This window comes from Narcine bancroftii, chromosome 2, assembly GCF_036971445.1.
Source record: "Narcine bancroftii isolate sNarBan1 chromosome 2, sNarBan1.hap1, whole genome shotgun sequence".
Lineage (NCBI taxonomy): Eukaryota > Metazoa > Chordata > Chondrichthyes > Torpediniformes > Narcinidae > Narcine > Narcine bancroftii.
Window position 1 is genome coordinate 56,733,741 of NC_091470.1, and position 22,930 is coordinate 56,756,670.

At 39.2% G+C, this 22,930-nt stretch overlaps 1 protein-coding gene and 1 long non-coding RNA gene across 9 annotated transcripts in view; one reads left to right on the plus strand and one right to left on the minus strand.

Annotated features, from left to right (window-relative positions):
* LOC138753571 (neuronal PAS domain-containing protein 3) overlaps nt 1–22,930 on the plus strand; it is a 1,142,342-nt gene that overhangs the window by 340,404 nt on the left and 779,008 nt on the right. The gene's annotated exons all lie outside the window — the stretch shown is intronic.
* Nucleotides 1–22,930, minus strand: part of LOC138753576 (uncharacterized) — a 58,098-nt gene that overhangs the window by 22,456 nt on the left and 12,712 nt on the right. Inside the window, exon 3 of one of the 2 annotated variants that reach the window (XR_011351269.1) lies at nt 10,187–11,171. This is a non-coding gene — a long non-coding RNA (uncharacterized lncRNA). Of the gene's footprint in view, nt 1–9,017; nt 11,172–22,930 lie in introns of those variants that run through there. The other variant, XR_011351268.1, reaches the window with a different exon arrangement.

Below are 22,930 nucleotides of genomic sequence, written 5' to 3' on the forward strand. Positions count from 1 at the left end.
CAAAATATTAAAGGAACTAATGACATTGTCTTCCGGCCTTGCCATAAGCTCCATTTCCTCTCCCTGAAAAACTGCCTGAGATTGAGACAGACTGCTAATATATTTTAGTTAACCCCAGATGGAGATTCAAAACATATGCATTCACTAACGATGCCTGTATCCACATTGTTGTCTATCTCTGTTTCTTTCATATAACAGAGGGAAAGCTAATATATTAATGAAGAGGTGTCTATTTGAAATATCTTCACTTGGAAACATTGTCAAAGCAGAAAATACAGAAGTGCTAGCAGGGGGTCAAGAAGCATTCGTGGAACAAAAAACATAGTTAATGTTTCAGAATTGGAAAAAAGTCTCCACATTCTTGGCTTGATTTCAGATTTCCAGCATCTGCACTTTTTTGGATTTCAATTTCCAAAGTGGGATTGCTATCTCCATAAATATTAAGAATTGGCCAGTGAGCTTGATGCCCTGGATTTATAGACAATAAATATTCCTCTTACTGCATATTTTATTTTTAAATATTTTGTTGCAGAAGAAAAATGTTAAAAGATTTGCAATTATATTTGTGAGTAGAAAAGCTTCCACAGGAACATTCATGCTTGAAGATCTTATCTGGATAACAAATGGAACTCTTTGAAGATGGTTAGGACAGAAATAAGTGAAAGCCTCTGGGGCTTCCTTCCAATTTAGCCACTTGAATGGAACTCACAACTTTGTTATCAGCCAGATTGTTTGACCTGCATTTTAGCATCCAAAAGGAAAGTGAGGATCCATCTATAAGTGTTATCTTCATGATCCTTTTGTTTAATGTATTTTATTCAGTGTCCTGCACCTGTAGTTTTTTTGGAGAGAACAGATGAAATTTCCAATTTAAAAAAGTTGGACAAAATATTAGTATTTAACTGTTGCATGATTATATTTGACTTTCAGAAACTTCTGCAGCTTTTACAATTGTCTACTTAAATCTTATTTTTCCAGGATTGAAGTTGACTTGTATCTAGTTTTTTCAATTTTTCCATGGGGATCGATCCACCACCTTTACCAGAGCTGAGATAGCTGGTGCTTGATCGAGTGGGTGGATGATTTGTTTGGGATATTCTCCACTTCCTCTTTGCAATTGGCCTTTATGAGTTGCTGTCCCAGAGACACAATAACATCTTTACTATGAGTGGTTTTGGGTAAATGGATTTCCGTGAGTTGTAGAGAATAGCATATTTTATTAAGGAGGCTTTCAGAATATACGTCAAATATATTTTCAGTCTTCCTGGGAATCTTTTGCCATGATTGAAGTCAGAACAGAGTTCAAATTGCAGGAATCTAGTATCAGGTATGGAGATGATCTGGTCCAGGCATCAGTTAGTGGAGAAAGATTTTGATGGTGACATCCTTAATTTGGGAATTGACATTTATTTGACAACAAAGTTAGTACATTTGGGGAACTTGTGGTGATGTGTTTCTTAGTTCTTAGTGATTTGAGCTGCTTGATGCAGGTTATCTATGTACACAAAAGAATAGAGATTACTGTTGCAAAGAAGATGCTATGAGGTCTTGGACATAAATTTCTTGAAATTGAACAAAGGTTCTTTTTGTGCCCTGGAGGCAATAGTGAATTCTAATCTTGATTTCTGCCTTTGCTGTGGTGGTTTCCAAGATATGGGAAATTACCAATCTTCTCTTGCATATTGATTGCTGGAGAAAAATGTTAAGAGAAAGCTGATATGGGACCTTTTGGTTACATATATTTAATATATGTTTCAGTGAAGAAATTAACAATGATTTGCAACTTGGCCTAATCTGCATAAATTACTGGTGATTTTATTCAAGATTGGAGACAATGAAAATTGAATATTTTCTCTTTCAATTTTAAGTTTAATTCAACTACATCCAGTAGAGATCTTGTAATAGATGAGTTACAGAAAGGAAGATTGAGATAAGGGTTATGTTTAAGGCCTGTCAGTACTGGGATGGAGTCTGCAGTCACTTAATTTGGTAAAGGAAGCAAAGAGGGTAATTATGGAAAATGTAGTGATTAAGAAAGAGGAAGTACTGGAGATTTTAAACTATATAAAGGTGGATAAGTCTCCAGGTCCTGGCGGGATTTTCTCCAGGACTTTGAGTGAAATCAGTGAGGAAATAGCACCGGCTCTGACAGTGGTTTTTCAAATGTCATTAGAGATGGGTAGAGTGCAGGAGGATTGCCGTATTGCTAATGTGGTTCCTTTGTTTACAAAGGGTTCGAGGAGCAAGCCTAGCAAATATAGGCCTTTAAGTTTGATCTCTGTGGTAGGTAAGTTCATGGAAAGCGCTCTTAGAGATAATATATATATATATATATATATATATATGTATCTGGAGAGACAGGGTCTGATCAGCAATACTCAACATGGGTTTGTGTGTGGAAGGTCATGTTTGCCCAATTTTGTTGAATTTTTTGAAGAGGTGACCAGAAATGTTGATGAAGGGAAAGCAGTGAATGTTGTCTATATGGACTTCAGTAAGACCTTCGATAAGGTTCCGCGTGGAAGATTAGTTAGGAAGGTTCATGCGCTAGGTTTTAACTTTGAGATAGTCAAATGGATTCAACAGTGGCTGGAAGGGAGATCCTGAAGAGTCATAGTGGATAATTCTTTGTCAGGCTGGAGGTCTGTAACAAGCAGTGTGTCTCAAGATTCTTTATTGAGTCCCTTGCTGTTTGTCATTCACAGTAATGATCTGGTTGATGGGGTGGTAAATTGGATTAGTAAATACATGGATGATACTAAAATAGGTGGAATTATGGATAATGAAGAAGGTTTTCAAAGATTGCAAAAGGATGTGGATTGCTTAGAAGAGTGGACTGAAAGATGGCAGATAGAGTTTAATGCTGAGAAGTGTGAAGTGCTCCATTTTGGAAGGAATAATCAAAATAGGACATACGTAGTAAATGGGAGGGCATTGAAGAAAAATCTAGAAATAACAGTTCATCATTCTCTGAAGGAAGAATCTCAAGTGGATAGGATGGTAAAGAAGGCTTTTGGTATGCTGGCCTTTATAAATCAAAGCATAGAATACAGGAGTAGGGAGATGATGTTGAGACTGTTCAAGGCATTGGTGAGGCCAAATTTGGAACACTGTGTCCAGTTCTGGTCACCAAATTATAGGAAGGATATCAACAAGGTAAAGAGAATGCAGAGAAGATTTACGAAAATGTTACCTGAGTTTCAGAATCTAGATTACAAAGAAAGATTGAGCAGATTAGATCTTTATTCCTTGGAGCATAGAAGGTTGAGGGGGGATTGGATAGAGATATTTAAGATTATGAGGGAGGTAGCTAGAGTTGATGTGGATAGGCTTTTTCCATTGAGGGTAGGAGAGATTGAAACAAGGTCATGAGTTAAGAGTTAAGGGCAAAAGATTAGAAGTAACGAGGGAGAACCTCTTCACTCAAAGTGGTGGCTGCATGGAATGAGCTTCTGGGAGAAGTAGTGGCAGCGGGGTCCATCTTGTAATTTAAAGAAAAATTGGATAGGTAGATGGATAGGAGGTTAATGGAGGGTTATGGGCAAGGTGCAGGTAGGTGGCACTAGAGGAGACTACTTGGTTCGGTGCAGACTAGAAGGGCTGAGATGGCCTGTTTCCATACTGTATGGTTATAGAAATTCTGGGGTAACAAACTTCTTGGGACTCCAAATTTGAGAAGAATCGCTTACAGGTGATGAAATTATTTATGACATTGAAAAATGGTTGATACAAAACCTTTTTTTTCTTGGATTTGTCACACATTTATTAACATGTCTGTCTCTTAATGGACAAAATTCATATTCCAACTCTTTTTGGGAGTTCTGCCAATGTGATGAAGCTGCTGCTCAAAATCCTTGCAATGTTTATCACTATGGCCATACAGGAAGGAGACTGCTTTCATTTTTCACCAATTATACTAGCATCCTTTCTTGAAAATGGACATGATTATGTTGTCCCTGATATCCCTTGGATTACTCTATACTTCCAAGATAAAGATGAGATCATAGATTTGTTTCAGAAGAAATTGTCTGCCAAATTTATTGCATCATTGTGTATCTCATCTCCTCTAAAAGCCTTGTTGTTTTTCAGATATCACATAGTCTTTTCAATCTCTGCCCAAGCTGCTGGACAAATATCTGACTGCTTTTGCAACTTGTCATTTCTGAATCAGCAACAACAGGAGATATAACCACACATAGTATTGAGGAACATCATACATAGTATTCATGATGATGAAGGCTTCAGCCTTTTGAACTGTGGTGGAACTGCAATGATGCAAAAAGAGATTGCAAAGATCCAATCAAAATATGTTCAAATGTATTTTTAATTAATTATTCACAAGTCAAAATTTGTGTAATTTATTTTTCTGGGCCTATTAGAGGCGCCTTCTTTTCTCTGTGCTTTCGCTCATCTCTCCACCAACACCCCCCCCCCCCCCCCCCCACCCACCACCCCTAATGTTCCATCTGTGAAATAGCTGATCTCTCATCCTCTGCAAACATCAAGTTACCACAGAGCACTTGAGTAAGGTCAGGTGCCATGGTGGTAATAATAGGTTAGCATTGGGAATTCTCTACCCCCTAACATGTGTGTTTCTAAAGCTAAAATTATCACAAAAGATGGTAAAGAATTTTTGAGTGCTCAGAGACACAATAAATTTGTTTTTGTTTTGTTTCAAACGGAACAAAATCTTTATCAATATGTTAACTCTATAAATTGCTGTGTACTTTTTTTTTCTTAAAATGCCTCAAATGCAGCATTAATAATACAGTAATTATTTTGCTTTCTGAATAAGTTAGATCCATTCCCTCCTCCCTTAAAAAATACTTATTCATTTTGAGGATGAGCTTCCAACTCCCTCTTGTAACCAATTAGATTGTTTTTTTTTATTTGAATTTCAATAATATGTCTCTAGGATACATGTCTGAGGGAATTTTAATACAAGTGTAATCAATTGTTGTTTTATGCACATGTATCTCTTCTGCTGATATGGCTGAATCATGATTCAATGGAAGAGCCCTGTGGAGAATTTTCCTTTTTCTTAATCCAGCTCTGGCAAACTTTTGAGTGTTCTGTTCTGATGGTGAACAGTATTCAAGAAGACTGCAAAGCCTAAAGATCTTTGAAAGTAACAATTAAAGTTACCCAACCTGGCCAATTACAGCCTCATTAGTCTATTCTCTATTATCAGCAGTGATGGAAAGAAAAATCAATGGTGCTATCAAGCGGCACTTGCTTAGCAACAGCCTGCTCATGTGCTGTTTGGGTTCCAGCAAAGTCAGTCAGCACCTGACCTCATTGCAGCCTTGATCTAAAGATGGACGAAGGAGCCAAATTCCAGAGGTGAAATGAGAGTAAGTGACTTTGAAATCAAGGTAGCATTTGTTGGGAGTATGATGTTAAGGAACCCTGGTTAGACTGGGATTTGTGGAAAACTAGGAAAACCTCTACTGGTTGGAATTGTACTTTGCACAGAGGAAGATGATTGTTACTGGAGTTCAATCTTCACAGCAACATGACATCCCCTGGATTCAACCACCATTTGAGACTCCTTAGATAGTGAAGAATCCATGTCTGTGCTGATAGATAGGTAATATTTTCATCACCCAAGTGCCAGGCAATGACGATGTCCAACAAGAGAAAATCCAGCTGTCACCTGTGACAATCAAAGGCATTGCCATCATTGAGTCCCTGACATCGTCAATGCCTGAGTGTTATGGTTGACCAGAAATTGAACTGAAGTAGCCATATAAATAACATGGCTATAAGAGCAGGCCTGAGGCAAGGAGAAACTCACCTAATTCCCCACAGCCTGTCCACTATCTATTAGGCTCACTCAACTCATGAGTTTGATGGGATACTCTCCATTTTTCTGGATGAGTGCTGCTCCAACAACACTCTTGACTCCATACAGGTCATAATAGCCCATTTAATAGGCATCCCATTCACAACCATTCACTCATTCTATCACAGATGCACAGTATCAGCAGTTTGTATGATCTACAAGTTGTACCAAAGCTCCTTAGACAGCCTCTTTCAAACTCATGTCCTCTACCGGCCAGAAAGAGAAGGGTAGCAAAGGAATGGAAACATCACCACCAAGAAGTAGCCCTCTAAGCTAAACACCAGCATGATTTGGAAATATAACTTTGTTCCTTCACTGTCACTGGGGAAAATCCTAGAACTCTTTGGGTATACTCACACCTTAAAGTCAGGTGTGTTCCCAGAAGCCATCTCACCACCAATACCATGAAGGGTATTTTTGGATGAATAATTAAATGAGAAGCCCAAATCCAAATCCTTGAATGATTATTTTAAATAAAAGTTCAAAGGTAATTTTTTTTCTTGCTGTTAGCTCCACTGAGTTAAGATCTGCTTGGGAAAAATTGGGTTTGACATTAACCCAAGTGTTTGTGTTTTTATTCCAATCTTGACCCAACCTGAACTATCACTGTGATGCCAGATGGGTCATCCTCACATGGTTGAATGACTGATCTGGACTGGCGGGGCATAGCCAAACACAAAATGACTTCTTTGAGAGGACATCTGGCCTGGTCCCAACCCAACACGTGGTTGAGTCCAATGAGGTCTAAATCGGTTAGACTGTCTCCACTCATCAGATCATTCAGTGTCATTTTGAATCTTCTCCTGTGATTGGGTGTTTTATCTCTAATGAAGGTAAAAGATAAGAATATTGCTTCCTATCTATTTGATATAACATAAATCATTGCAAAGATCTGCCTTGTTCCGAATCCCTTGGAAGTCCTGTTGATTCTTTTGGCTGGAAAATGAGCAGGTTTTGCTGAAGGTCAAAAACATTGGTTCCTTTACTTCAGTAATGGAAGTAGTATTTAAAAATAATTTATGAATACAATATCCATTTCATCTTTGTTTTGGGCAGAGGGTGAGTAGAATAAAGAAGGTAAACTAAAATATATAATATCTACTCTAGTAATGGCATTTTAATGGTAGGAAACAAAAATTATGATCTGATGAGTAGTGAATATATATTTTTACCAATTATTTCAACACAAAATACAAAGCTGCACATGGATTTGTGACCACATTGCAACTAATTTATTATAATAATCATGAAAAGGTTTCCTCTCTAGATTTAAATGTTGATTCATGTGTTCAACATTAGATTGATTAGCAAGTCATTAATTCATAAATTAAGTTCTCTGATGAACAGCATCATTCAATATTTGAATGATAATGTCAATATATTTTGGATTATTACTTTTTGTTCCACTTTTATAAATATTTATTTTAGATCCATTTTTATCCCACGTCTATGATGCAGTATTTGTCACCTCCTGTATGATGGCTTGTGTTGCTCGATCATTTGTACCACAAAAAAAATTACTGGTATTGTGCTCAAAGTTAAAATATTAACTTATAAATAAAAGCTTCACTACCAAAACTAAAATTCAACCTTTCTCAGGCAAATCATTAATAGCTTTTCAATAATTATTTTTCCTATTATATCGATAAACACTTAATAAATAATGCACACAGTTCATCATTGATAAATGAACTTGTTATTTTTCATCTGTAAACTTATTATAAAACATTTGAATTAAACTACAGAATCAAATAAATCACAATAGTTGGAAGAAAGTTCACTCGAGGAGACTGTGAATTGTTTCAAATGTAGCTCATTTCATTGAATTGCGCTAAAATATTTCAATTCACTCATCATTTGCTTCATCGAATGAAGAGTTAAAATCAGAAATGTTTCTTAACGTTTCCCAGCAATTTCCCCTGCATCACTGTCAAATTAAGTTGTATTTGGGCCTTAAACTACTTCAGAGATTTAACTCTTGGTTTTCATGAGTGATTTGAAATTAGCAGCCAATAATGTTCAATGATTCAAGAACTAAGAGCTGCAACTGTTGGAAATCTGAAATGTAAACCAAAGCTCATGGCTTTGATAGAGAGAAATGAAATGATGTTTCCAGTTGATGATCTTTTTATCAGAAATTGTAAAAATTAGACCTTGAAAATGCTTTAAAGTACAATGAAGTGAACAAAGAGAAGGTATTTGATCAAGAGAAGACACAAGAGACTGAATGAAACAAAGGGTATTGATACCTGCTGAAAATGGATGCCTCGGGCTTGTTATTCACAGCAAATCTGGGTTGAGATTTGAAAAAAAGAGATGAATGAGGACAGAGAAAAGGGGGAAAAAAAGAACTGGTGCTAGAAATTAAATACAAAGCTAGCACTGATATACAAAGCAAACAGTTGTTAGAAATCTGAGGAATGAAAGAATTCCGCCAATACCCAGCAGGCCCAGCAGCTACTGTGGAGAAAGCTAAACTGAATTAACATCACAGTTGATGATCTTTCATTAGACCCGATTACATATTATTAAGCTATAAAGACTGGTTAACTGAAATTGATAAGTCCTGAAGGCTGTAATGTACTGGCTCTAAAGACTAATTACAGTGTAATTTGTAATATAAACTGGAATGAGTTGAGAAGCAGTGCCTATGACTTAATTAATGTAGTTGTAAGGCATCTCTCAGATAAACTATAACATTTCTAAAATTAATAAATTGTTACCCAACATACCTTAACAAGGGTTTCAACAATGCTATCTGATTCTAATCTGATGGATCTAATCATTAGTCTAATCTAATGACTTTGCTTATTCTTTGAGGAAAATTTAACACCATTAAAGTATATTGCAATTCGAAAAGAGAGAATAGCTTATAGATGAAGCCTTTTTTTTGATAGGTGCAATAATTATTTTATCACACTTTCATATGACAAATTATTGTTTTATCAATTTGTATCTTAAGATCTTTATCAAAGTATTTTAAACAATTAAAGTTCCAAAAGGAAACTGAAGGTTTGACACTTCAAATTCACAATGATTATTTTCAAACAACTCAACCCATTTATTTCAGAAATATTTATTTCCATTTAATGGCATTTTTTTCCTTATTTTTAAACTTTATTCAATTTGAAAACAGTTTTGCTTACCTTCATCAGGAAGGAAAACATTTGCGCATTTAAAATCTCTCTTTTAAGACCACATTGTATATGTCAAGATAGTAATTATACTTTTTGGTTACCTTTCATTGTATGTCATTTCATTTCATTCATGGGGTCTTAAGAATATGAATTGATGTAACAAGTGCAAAGTAAAACATTCAAATTCAAGAGACCTGGCAAACTAAAGAGCAAAATAAATGAAAAGCAAATGTGCTTGAACTAATTCATCTTCCCCTTATTTCCAAATGAGTAGCTGAAAGATTTTAAAAAAATCAAGGAAAGTTAAAAGAAAATGCTTTGCTCATATAAATAGAGAGCAATCTGATGTTGTTTCAAGAATTTTTCTGCACTGTGGAAACGATTGATTTTCAAAGAAAAATGGTACCAAGCAGATCATAAAATAAGTGTTATAGCCTGATTGCCCTGTTTTGTTGTGCAAATCATCTGATAATAAAAGTTGTGAACATCTGAGGCCAGAAATGGCTTTGCTGCCTTTCAACAGTGTTAAGAAAGTGCAGTGTGAATGTTGCATAAAGATTGTAGACAATAAGTTTTTATAAAATTCATTATTCAGGATCCGGGCATCATTACTCATCCCTAATTTCCTTAGTGAAGATGGTAGTGAGCCCACAGGTAAGCATAGCTGCTGCAGCATAGCAGTAAGAGGCCAAGTCTACTTAGTATCATTACATCAGTCAGAAATTTTAATTCCTTTGAGCCCCTTACTTGAACTACTGTACTCTTCTGTTGAAGTACTCCCACAATGTTATTGATGTTTGATATCTCGTATTTAAGCCTGGTGACAATGACGGAATGTTTCCAAGTGAGATGCTATGCAATTTGGAATAGAATCTGCAAGTGGTGGAGTCCCCAGATGCACTTGTCTGACTTGGTGATAATGATTCTTGGTTTAAGAAGCATTGTTAGATTGATTTAGGTGATTAACATTTTTTGATTGTTCATACTGTAGCCCTTGTGCCCAAGTGGTAGAGGGAGTGAATGTTGATGGGTGGGGTGCTAATCAAGTGGACTTCTTTTTTCTGTATATTGTGATTTATAAAGTTATTGGAGCTGAACATATATAAGCAAGCAGAGTGTTCACCATACTCCCAATTAGACTCTGTGTAAAGTCTTACAGTTATCAGCAAGTGTGTCAGTGGTTACACAGCATACAAAATCTTACCTACTCTTGTAGATGCAGCAGCCCATTTATTTGGCTAGTTCAACAAATTTTCTGATCATTGATAGTCACCAGTATGCTGATGGTGGAGAACGCAGTGATGATTATGCAATTGAATGATAAATGTAGATAAATAGACTCTGTCTCATTGGCCCTTTGTGCTATAATCATGGCGTAGAGCAAAGGACTAAGTATGCACCCTTGAGGTGCCTGATGTTGATTGTCAGCAAAGAGAAGGTGATTGGGGTCTGCCAATGAGGAAGTTAAGGATCCAATTGCAAAGAGAAAACAGAGTCGAAGATCTCTGAGATTGATGATTTTGTTGGTATGGTAGTGTTAAATGCTGAGATGTATTCATTGAACAACAGCCAGATGTTGTGGTTCAGGTGATCAAATGAAGAGTGGAGGGCCAACATTATGGCATCCACCGTTGACTGGTTGTCATGGTAGATGAATCAAAGTGTTCTGAGATTGTAAGGAAAGTGCCTGACATATTGTTTTGAAGGTATAATTTTATGTCAGACTGTTCTTTGAACAGTTCTCCCAATTTAGAAACAATTTGCCAGATATTTGTGAGGATGATTTACCAAGAGTGACATGGCTGGATGAGACTTTTCTGTCTATGGGTTTGAAGCCTGGTTCATTGCAAATAGATTTGTCACAGTTTTTCTAACTACCTTTGAATATAATGATATAAAGTGGCTTCCTAGGCCATTTCGGAGGTCCCAAGAGGTGGCTCTGGAGTCTCATGTGGTCAGGAGCTAGGATGGCAGGGTTTCTCTCCTGATGGATATAGTGAACTGGAAAGGTTATTACAGCAATAGGTGCTGGCAGTGAAATACTCCTCTTGAGAAATGCGTGAATGAATGGATGGGAAAGTGCATCCAAAATGTCCAGACATCTTCAGCAGTGAAAAATAGGCCTGTAGGAGATATGTACTTTGTTCATTGGAACCATGAAGAATATTACTTTTGAGTTCTTCAATAATCTGAAAACAACAGAAATGTTACTTCAAATAACTATTTTGTCAGTTGTGAAATAATTTTCAGCAACATTTATGAAATACTTTAGAAATTAATTTGCAAGTTTGTTTTATTTTAATTAGTCCATGATGAACCAATGTAAATGACTAATAATGAAGAAATAAATCATGGAGTAATGTACCAAATTAACATGAAAGGTGTTGCCTCTTGTGCACTGTTTGACCATTTATCCAGCTATGACTAATCTGTGCACAATAGGTATATAAACATGCGTTACGTTATTGATTTATAGAAATAATTACTCTTGAAGATGGCTAATTAAACAGTTAAAACAATTCCCATTCTCCAACTGAGCAAAGAATCATAAATGCTTGACTAAGAGAAGACTCCTGAGATTTTTTTGCATGAAGTGCTGGTGTTTATTTTTTTTTCCTTCACTCACTCAAAACACTAACACTCTTGGGTGTGTTTTTTTTAGAAAGGCAGGATTATAGAAGCAAGACAATTGATAAAAGGATTGGAGCAGTGGTTCTCAACCTTTTTCTTTCCATTCACATACCCCTTTAAGTATTGCCTATGCCATAGGTGCTCTGCGATTAGTCAGGGATTGCTTAAGGTGGTATGTGGGTGGAAAGAAAAAGTTTGAAAACCACTGTTTTAATCGTACCTAATTGACTTATAATGCGCACGGTTTCAGAACTCCAAAGGAAATGAGCCAATGACAATTTTTCTCAAGCAAAATATTTCAGTAACAATTGGGTCGAGAGCAGTGGTTTTCAACCTTCTCTTCCCACTCACATACCACCTTAAGAAATCCCTGACTAATCACAGAGCACTGATGGCATAGGGATTCCTTAAAGTGGTATGTGAGTGGAAAGAAAAAGGTTGAGAAGCTCTGAATTAGAGAAAAGTTGGAAAAGGAGGATGGTAAAGGTTTGGAACTCACTGCCTGGCAAAGACAGAAATTATATTGAAAAAGTATTTCAAATAAAAATTTATATTGTATAACCTCAAAGTAATAGATCCAGAATTGAAAAGTGGAAAACTCTTTTTCAACCAGCAGGGATACAGTAGATCATGTCTTTTTAAAAATCTTTTACTCATTCTGTTGGTGGTAGCTGCTTGTGAGGCAATAGAAGATGAGGCATGAATCACCAGATACTGACTCTTGGTCCATTTCATGACCTTTGAATGTTATGAGGTAGCTCTGTAAAGATGCACTAGGACAGTTAAAGACACATAGAAGACAGGCACTGAGGCGAGTACATTTTGATATTTGATGCGTCTATCGAGGGAATGTCTCGATATATATGAATGTATCATTATTTTGAGTTAGTAAGAGAACAACATTGATTGTGAGCTTTTCTGGAAAATTAAGGCGGCAAGTTCTCTGCTAAGTCCCATGCCATGCTTCTGCTAAATTCTTGCATTGTGATTGACAGTAAAAAAAATATTTCTAGCAGACTTTGCTTTTCATCACCTTTAAACCCACTAAAAAAATGACGAGTCCTCTGAAACAAAGCTCAAATGTGAGCTCACCATTATTCTTCTCTTGATGTCCTCCACTTACTTGCCATTTAACACTTGAAAAGTAAAAGACACAAGGATGAAGTTGTGGTAAGGAGAGGGTTGGAATTTAGTAGATAGTTGCTTACATTTTAAGATTGTCAGGGAGAAGCTGAATGCAAGCAGACTTTTATCGTGCAATTGGTCACAATCTCAGTATTGCACAAGCAGTAATTACTAGCATTGTTTCTTGTACATGAGGACAGAACTTGCATGTCTACATTTACTCTTTTGTGATGTTTTGTGTTACCTTTCAATGATTGAAGATAAAGAGAGAACAAAAGCTATCCCAATAAGATGGAAAGTTATCATGGGTTGCCTTGAGATAGAGACAGAGTAAATTTCAATGAGAAATGAAGGAATTGGCTGTGGTATTGAACAAATATTTTGTATTTCATAATGATACATCTGCAAAACATATTAGCAATATTGTACACCTGAGTTAAATTGAATGGATGTTAGGTTGTTTTTCATTGCAACTCCATGCCTATTTTCAGTGGCTATCTAGTTTAGCCCTAATCAAGCTTCACACCCACATGATAAACAGAATTACAGAAGAATGAGCTATGCATAATAATTTAATTAGGCATTAATATGGCCAGTTCTATGCAATGGAGGTTTTTTTTTTTGCTTTCCCTGTTTTTGTGTCTTTTGCAAAATTGACCAGAATTAATTTTATTTTACCACCCTAATTATGAAATAGTTATGTAGTCATATGAGCTCAAGCACAATAGATTATCATTTCCTTCTGCACATCCCTCCACTACTTAAGATTCACATTGATCCTTTTAATAATGTTCTGTTTCCCATTTTCTATTTTCTTTATGTTTCTTATAATTTTTTTGGAAATTTAAATCCTTTATTTATAATACACAAATCTTGTAACCTTCTTTATTGTTCTAGGAAAAGCCTTTAAGTAATGTTCTAAATGGTTGATTCTTAATAACAATATATTGGTATAAAAATTAACAGGCTTAATGATATTTAATGTCTTAATGATGGTTAATGATGTTCAACAATTTTAATGTCCTTTTAAGATGCTTAACTTTCTTTAATGATACTTAAAGATTGCTTAAATGTTGTTCGATGTCATTAAGCGGTCAACAGAAATTGTTAGGTGTAGACCTAACTCGCCCTTCTCAGATCTCCAACTGACCACTCATATGAGGTAACCTATATTTTGTATATTATACACCTATAAGTTTCTTATCTTGATTCTGTAACTCTTAGCTTGATTCAGTGACAAGATATTTTGAAAATCTAGCTCTCAGAAATGTACGACACTCTGTTTTGGCTTATAATATCATGAATGATACAAATATGTTTTGTAAAGCATATTTTTGTCTTTTAGCTCTTTCTTTTTGAAAATTTTAGTTACTATATAGTTGGCATACAAATTGACTCCCATTTTCGTGATGCCTGAGTTGACCCATTGATTGGTGTGTGTTGACCCCCAAAGATCACGATGCCTGAGATGGGCCATTGACCGTTATATAAATCTGAAGAAAACTGAGGTCCTCCATCAGCCAGCTCCCCACCATGACTACCAGCCCCCCCACATCTCCATCGGGCACACAAAACTCAAAACGGTCAACCAGTTTACCTATCTCGGCTGCACCATTTCATCAGATGCAAGGATCGACAATGAGATAGACAACAGACTCGCCAAGGCAAATAGCGCCTTTGGAAGACTACACAAAAGAGTCTGGAAAAACAACCAACTGAAAAACCTCACAAAGATAAGCGTATACAGAGCCGTTGTCATACCCACACTCCTGTTCGGCTCCGAATCATGGGTCCTCTACCGGCACCACCTACGGCTCCTAGAACGCTTCCACCAGCGTTGTCTCCGCTCCATCCTCAACATCCATTGAAGCGCTCACACCCCTAACGTCGAGGTACTCGAGATGGCAGAGGTCGACAGCATCGAGTCCACGCTGCTGAAGATCCAGCTGCGCTGGATGGGTCACGTCTCCAGAATGGAGGACCATCGCCTTCCCAAGATCGTATTATATGGCGAGCTCTCCACTGGCCACCGTGACAGAGGTGCACCAAAGAAAAGGTACAAGGACTGCCTAAAGAAATCTCTTGGTGCCTGCCACATTGACCACCGCCAGTGGGCTGATAACGCCTCAAACCGTGCATCTTGGCGCCTCACAGTTTGGCGGGCAGCAGCCTCCTTTGAAGAAGACCGCAGAGCCCACCTCACTGACAAAAGGCAAAGGAGGAAAAACCCAACACCCAACCCCAACCAACCAATTTTCCCTTGCAACCGCTGCAATCGTGTCTGCCTGTCCCGCATCGGACTGGTCAGCCACAAACGAGCCTGCAGCTGACGTGGACTTTTTTTACCCCCTCCATAAATCTTCGTCCGCGAAGCCAAGCCAAAGAGCAAAGAAATCTACTCCCAAAGATTGCATGGATTGATCTGCTGGTCATTGGCTGGAGGTGACCATGGAGGGTCCATCGACACAATGCAACTCGCAATAAAAGTATGAAGCGAGTTTTAAATTGAAAGTTATAGAAATAGCAAAGAAAACCAACAACTGTGTTGCTGCAAGAAATTTTGATGTATATAAGAAATTGGTAAGAGATTGGAGGAAGAAACAAAAGACTAAGAAAAATACCAAAAAGGCAATGTTCATTGAGAGAAGCGATCACTTGTTGGTCAGGGTTGGAAAACCATGTCACAGAATGGGTATGTGAATGGACATTTGCACTGCAATGGGCAAAGTCATACCCAGACCTCAGTGATGAGTTTGAGTCTACAGCAGGCTGGTGCAACTGTTTCATGAACAGGAAAAATCTGGTATTATAACAAAGAAACAAAAATTGAACAGAAACTACCAAAAGACTTTGATCATAAAGTTGTAAATTTTCACCAGTTTATTATACTTAACCAGTAGAAACATTAGTGTGATTGGAAACTTGGACGAAACCCCCATGAATTTTGACATGATAGGCAATACAACAGTGAATTGGAAAGGTGTTAAAACTGTGCAAACCAGAAGTACAGGCCTCGAAAGGACCAGGTTTACTGTGGTGTTATCATGCATGGCTGATGGGACATAGTTAAGACCCATGGTAATCTTCAAATGCAAAATTAAACCTAAAATAGCATACCTCATGGGTATTTTTGTACATTTTCAAGAAAAAGGATGGTTAGTGTAAAACAATGGATAGGCAATGTGTGGAACAGGCAACCAGGTAGTTTACGCAAAGAATGGAATTTGCTTGTCTGTGATGTGTTTTGTAGCTACTTAACTGAGGAAACTAAAAGTAGATTAGCACTACATGCCAGTTATCCCGATTGGTTTGACATTTGTATTGCAACCTTTCGATGTCTACTTGAACAAGTCATTCAAAGTCCATGTGCGCGAGGAATGGAATACAGGGATGTCGAGTGCAGAAAAGTTGTTTACTAAAGGTGGGGCAATGCTTGCTGCATCACTTGATATGCTGTGTAACTTTGTGCTCAAGGTATGAGATAAAGTTAGATACTGTGATAAAATCATTAAAATATTATGGCATCACTTGTGCAATTGATGACATGGAAAATTATATACTGTGGGACTCTGACGATGAAGCAGAAAACCACTTCATCAGATACAGACTAGGAACCATAAGGTGACTGCTTAAACAGTGAGAGTATGTATGTTTGTTACCATCTTTGCCTCAGACGATGATAGCGAGAGTGATTTTGAATGTATTAAATGTGTTGTTTTCAATAAAAATCTCAAGGAAAATCTGTCACAGTCAGGGTTTTTCAAGGGTCAACCTATACACTGAATCTGCTTTTCATGGGCCGGCATACACCAAATTGGCATGGATTGGATTTTGAGCTGAATTTAAGGTCTCAAAAGTATATCCGGTGTATAAGACAACCTCCCACCTTTTTTGAGAGAATTTTTTGGGTTTTACGACTTGACTTGTATGCCAAAATATACAGTATTTCATTCAGTTTGCAATGTCTACCGACTGGGGCACAAAGAACTTAAAGTGGTATTCAATGCATTTTTGGTATAATCTATGCAAAAGCTATACTTTGGGTCTTGCATATGGTAGGATGGAGACCTGTTCTGTCATTATTTAAAGCTTTCCCTGGGCTGTTGATAGAGGGTCCAGGTGACAATCTCACTCCTAAAGCCCACTATTTTCTCCCCAGTCCTCTATCCCTCCATAATTGTTTCTCCCCTGTGATTGTTTCTCCACTTTTTTCCTGCCCCCATTGCTCCCCAGCCTTATCCCTAAATGCTTGTTCAATTTACACTGGACAATAATTTTTTTTCAAAAGCATTGCTTCCTGGAAAAAAAAATGGTGATTATGATATACAACTTCAAGTTGGACACAAAAATAATTTCAGATTTGCTGTATCATGTAGGAAGTTGAAGAAACATTATATTAACTGATTGTTTTAGCATGTTTAATCGCATAATGATGCTGACACATTGCAGTAATTCAAATGATCTAAAAATGTTTTGACGGTGATTTTCGTTTGTACACAGCATCTGATGTCTTGTGTCAGTGTCCAACAATAGTCGGTTCCAGTTGCCCTGATACTACTTTTCCATAGTCATAATGTCCTGGTGACACCTTTCACTACCTTTGTCACTGACTCACAAAGATCAGAAGGGAAAAAGTCTAAGTCTGAATGCAGAAAATGAATTTTCAATGACATATTGGACTGCATGGTTTAGTACACATGAAGCATTTTGTCAATATGCAGGATGTAGACTTAAAGCAGTGATTCCCAAAGGGAGAGGTGAGTAAAAAGGCGGAAGTCCAAACCTTCCATCTTGTTATTATTCAGTTTGAAGCAATGTTTAATGAAGAAGACAATGCAGTAATTTTCTTGCCACACTCGGGGTGGCAGTAATAAGCAAATTAAAAGGCCATAAGGCGTTCTAACGAGAGTTGGTCTCGGTGGTGCCATGTTATTTTAGCATCACTTCCTCCGTCTCAGCACCGTCACAAGCCCCCCACCCTGCTCAGCACTGCCACTAACCCCCGCAACCTGCCCAGCGACCTGCCCAGCGACGTTGTATGGGGGGAGCTCAGGATGTGGGCTGGAGGCCAAGGGGGTGGTAGCATGAAAAACTTTGGGAACCACTGACTTAAATTATGACAGGAAAACACAAAAATAGTTCATATCTAAAAATCGGTATGTGATAGGAAAATTTTAAGGTGATTTTTTTTTTGTGATCAGCAGCCCAAAATCCAGAAAATACACCATGTTCAGAAAGCAAAATCTTTGTTGTTCATGGAAGCCACTATCTAAAATAGCTTGAGATAGTGGAGGAGAGGCCTTTGCATCAATTTCAACTACAAACACTATCTATTGTACACTATTGTCGTAGCTTTGCTTGCAATAGAATATTGTTTTTGGAAATGCCTCACACAAAACTGCCTTGGGCTTCCAAGTGAATCAGAATCAAAATTTATTATCGGTGTTTTGTGTTTCATATTATAACCATCTTACAACATTACCATAAAAATAAAATAATAATAACTATAATATACACGAAAAGTAAGGCCGTGTCTTTAGTTCATTGATTATTCAGGAATCTAATGGCAGTGGGGAAGAAGCTGTCCTTGTGCCACTGAATATGTTCATCTTTACCTTTTTTCCAATGGTAGTAGAGTGAAGAGAGCTGGCCTGGGTGGTGGGGGACTTTGAGGATAGAGGCTGGTTTTTTAAGATATCGCCTGATGAAGATGTCCTCGATGGAATGAAGTCTGGTGTCTGTAATTCACAGGCTGAGTTAACAACCCTCTGGAGTTTATTCTTTTCCTGAGAGTTGGCGCCTCCATACCAGGCAGTGATGCAACCAGCCAGAATGCTCTCCACAGTACACCTGTAGAAGTTTACAAGAGTCCTTGGTGACATACACGAAGATACCACACAAAGTATAGCCGCTGGTGAGTCTTCTTCGTGATTGCAGCAATGTGGAGATTCCAGTACAGATCCTAGGAATTTGAAGTTCTTGACCCTCTCCACTACTGAGCTGTTGATGAGGTATGGGTCATGTTCCTCCTGAATTTCACCGTCATCTCCATGGTTTTGCTGATGTTGAGGACAAGGTTGTCATCGTTAATGCATTTAACAAGCTGATCTGTTTCCCTTCTATATGCTTTTTCATTGATGTTGGTGATTCTGCCGACAACTGTGGTGTCATCGGCAAGCCTGTGGTTGGCATTGGAATTGTGCCTGGCCACACAGTCATGGGTGTTTAATGAGTAGAGCAGTGGTCTTAGCACACATTCTTGGGGTGTGCCTGTTTTGATGATCAGTGAGGTGGATACATTGTTTCCAATTTGTACTGACTGTAGTCTTCCAATGAGAAAGTCAAGGATCCAGTTGCAGAGTTGAGTACAGAGGCTAAAGTTTGTTGCTTCTTGACCAGCACTGAGGGAATAATGGTATTGAAGGCTGAGCTTTTTGGAGGTGATCTAGAGATGAGTTGAGAGCCAGTGATATTGCATCTGCTATCGAGCGATTGTGACGATAGGCAAATTGCAGTAGATCCAGATCTTTACTTAGGTACGTGTTAATTCTGGCCTCGACCAGCCTCTCAAAGCATTTCATCACATTAGAAGTTAGTGCTACTGGGCAGTTGTTGTTGAGGCAGCTCACAATACTCTTCTTGGGTACCAGGATGACTGATGCCCTTTTGAAACTCGTTCTATTTTAATATGCCTTTTCAAACTAATATGAAATAAAAGCATAGAGTTAATGACCCAAAGCATGAGAAGTTTCACAGTGGATGATATTCTGACAAAAAAAGTGTAAACATCATCACTATTTAGTTGTATAAGGAAGTAGATTATTAGAGAAAATGTTAAATTAATAAAGTTAAAAAATAGTTGGATCCTTTTGTCTCGGAAGACAATGGATCATGCATAGTCAGTTGGCTTTATAGCAGCATCTGGAATGGTTCAAAAGGCCCATTCTGGTGTGACAGTCTCTGCTACACTTACTGCAGATAAGATCAGAATGATGAGTTGTGGTCGACTGGCTCTGTTGTATCTGCTTCCTCCATTTCCTCTTGTTCTCCAGCTGGCGCGTCCGCTTTTCCTCATCGCTCTTCATGCCTTTACAGACAGCCCTTCTCTAGTGGCCACAGTTTAAAAAAAATTGTTTTAAAAATTGGGGGAAAGAAATATGCCAAAGTATCTAGGTTAGGAAAGCAAGCCCAATTGGACTTTACATTTATCTGAATAGTCTCACCGATCTTGATTATGAGGTTTGACCTGAAACATGAACAATTATTTTCTTTTCTCAACTCCCTTTCCCCATTCGCACAGATGCTGCTTTCCTCCAGCAGATTTTATTTAACTCCAGGTTCCAGGAGTCCCTTATGTCTCCAGACTCACAGATTTGTTGTTTAACAACACTTCAAAATGCTGGTGGTACTAGAAATCATTCTACATGTAAAATGTGTGTCGTACTTGCACATTGCTGTGCAAGAATACTGTGACAGATCTGCAGAATGGGAAGAGTAGTTATGGTCACTGAAAATTTGTTCCAAGATGCTCCTTATTTCAATGTGTGCCTATTTGAGAGAAGGTGCATACACTTGCAGCTTGAATGGTTATAGGCTTCTCCTTGTGCTGGAAGACCAAGTTTTGGAAAGACCAAAGTGTGTTTTTCACTGAATGTTTTTCAAGCAGAATTTAATTTTTGATTCATATTACATTTTTGGGAACAACCCTTAGATCAGATTCTTCCATTATGCAGCTGCTCGGGGACAATGTTGACAAGGACTATGGAAGCTCATTTTCAGAGTGGCATTTTTCCAATGTTATGATATTACTGAGATTATGGCAATAATATTAACGGATTATGTACAAATTGGATATTCCATTTCAGTAAAGTAATATTAAATTTAAACAACGAACTAGCTTCCTGAAGATAAAAGTTAAAAATGCGACATTAACAGTGTTTTGTTGACCTGTATTGTAATCAGAGGAATTCCACTGCTTTTCCTGTCCAATTTTATCTGTAGTTTTGGTATATTTCCTAAATTACATAAATTTTGGTGTATCCTTTTTTCTGTCATTGATATAGTATTTTCCACGTCAATTTCTGTATGCATTCCTTTGAGTGCTATTTCAATAAGGTATTGATATTGAGGCTGCAAAATAGTGTATATGTAGCAGTGGCTACACTGCTAACTGACGGATCGCACAACCAGACGGGTTGAGTTCAGTGAACAAAAACTGATTTATTGCAGGCTGCCTGGCTGGTCTTGTATTCCCAGCCCGGACCTGGCTGAGAACCGTGCTGGGGGGCCCCGACATCACCGGGGCGTCACGTGGGTCCACAAGCGCGGGCTTCTGAGCCTGGTGCCGAGGTCGGGAGGAACCGACCCGACGGCGCCATTTTGACTGCGTGCATGTCAAATGGGGCCAGTTCGCCTGCCTAATGGTGTACCGCCACAGAACTGGCACCAATCTCCTTTTCTGCCAGGCGGCGTTGCTTCTTGGGTTGGACCACAACTACTGGTTCGGTGGGGTCGAGGTGGGATGGCTTTAACCTGTCCACAGTAAACAGTTCCCTCTTACCACCGATGTCCAGTGTGAAAGTGGATCCTGAATGCTGGATGACTTTGTATGGCCCTTCTTATGGTTTTTGTAAAGGTGCTGTGGATGGGCCCTGCCTGATAAAAACATACTCTGCTGAGTACAGCTCACTGGGGATGTAAGAAGCCCGAGTGCCGTGTCTGGGTGGCGGTGGGGGTGTGAAAGAGTCCAACTGGACCCAGAGGTGGGGACGTAGACATTGCAGTGACTGCTGGGGGTTGTGAGGTGCTTTGACGAACTCACTGGGTAAGGCTAGTGGTGCACTGTAGACCAGCTCGGCTGAAGACACCTGTAGGTCTTCTTTGGGTGTCAAGCGGATGTCCAGGTGCACTCAAGGCAGCTCGTCCACCCAGTCGGGGCCAGTGAGGCGGGCCATAAGTGCCAACTTAAGGTGGCGGTGCAATCGCTCGACTAGCCCATTGGCCTGTGGGTGATAGGCTGTGGTGTGATGTAGCTCGATCCCCAGCCTGTTGGTGAGTTGTGCCCAGAGCGCAGAGGTGAACTGGGCACTCTGATCACTGGTGAGGTGGTTTGGGACACCAAACTGGGCAACCCAACCATTCAAAAGTGCTCAGGAGCAGGAGTCCATGGAGGCATCTGGCATCGGGATCGCCTCGGGACAACAAGTGGTGCGGTCTACCACTGTGAAAAGGTAACGGTTACCTCAGGAAATGGGCAAGGGTCCGACAATGTCTACATGTATGTTGCTGAACTGTTTCCGGACATGTTCAAAATCTTATATGGGTGTTCTGGTGTGCCTGTGTTCCTTGGAAAGCTGCCAATGGGTGCAGGTTCTGGCCCAGTCCGCAATCTGCTTCCGAAGCCAGTGCCAGACGAAACGTCCAGTGCCAGGACCGTGGACCTGATGGAAGGGTGGGAAGGGTCATGGATATGGTGGAAGACATGCTTGCACCACTGCTGGGGAACCACGTTGCAGGGTACACATGGAGACATCGCACAGGACGGTGCCCTCACCATGAGGAGTCGGGAGGTCCTGGAACCGCAGTCCTGAAAGCCCGCATCTCCTCGTCAGACTTCTGGTCCCGGGCGAGCTGGTCGAAGTCGAGGCCAGGTGTTAGCACGCAAATGACCGGTCATGAGAGTGCATCGGCGACCACGTTGTCTTTCCCCACCTTGTGCCAAATGTCGGTGGTGAACTCTGACACGAAGGAGAGGTGACGCTGTTGGCGGGCCGACCAGGGATCTCTTGCCATAGTGAGTGCCTGAGTGAGGGGTTTGTGGTCGGTAAAAATGGTGAAAGGCCTTCCCTCCAAGAAATAGTGGAAATGAGGCACCGCCAGGCACATGCCCAGCAACTCCCGATCGGAAGCGCTATACTTGTGCTCTGGCAGGCAAAGAATGCCAGTGGTTTCCTCTGCTCCAGAATGGCGCTGATGGCTGTGGCAGAGGCATCGTCGGAGAGCGCCATATGCAGGTTTGTGCGTGGGTGGATGAGCAGGGTAGCCTTTGTGTGGGCATCTTTCATGGCTTTGAATGCCTGATGTCCTCTGGAGTCCAGGCGAGTGTCGTGTCTTTGGCCCTGATGAGGGCGAAGAGCGGCTGCATAATGCGCGCAGTGCCTGGTATGAAGCGGTTATAGAAATTGACCTCACC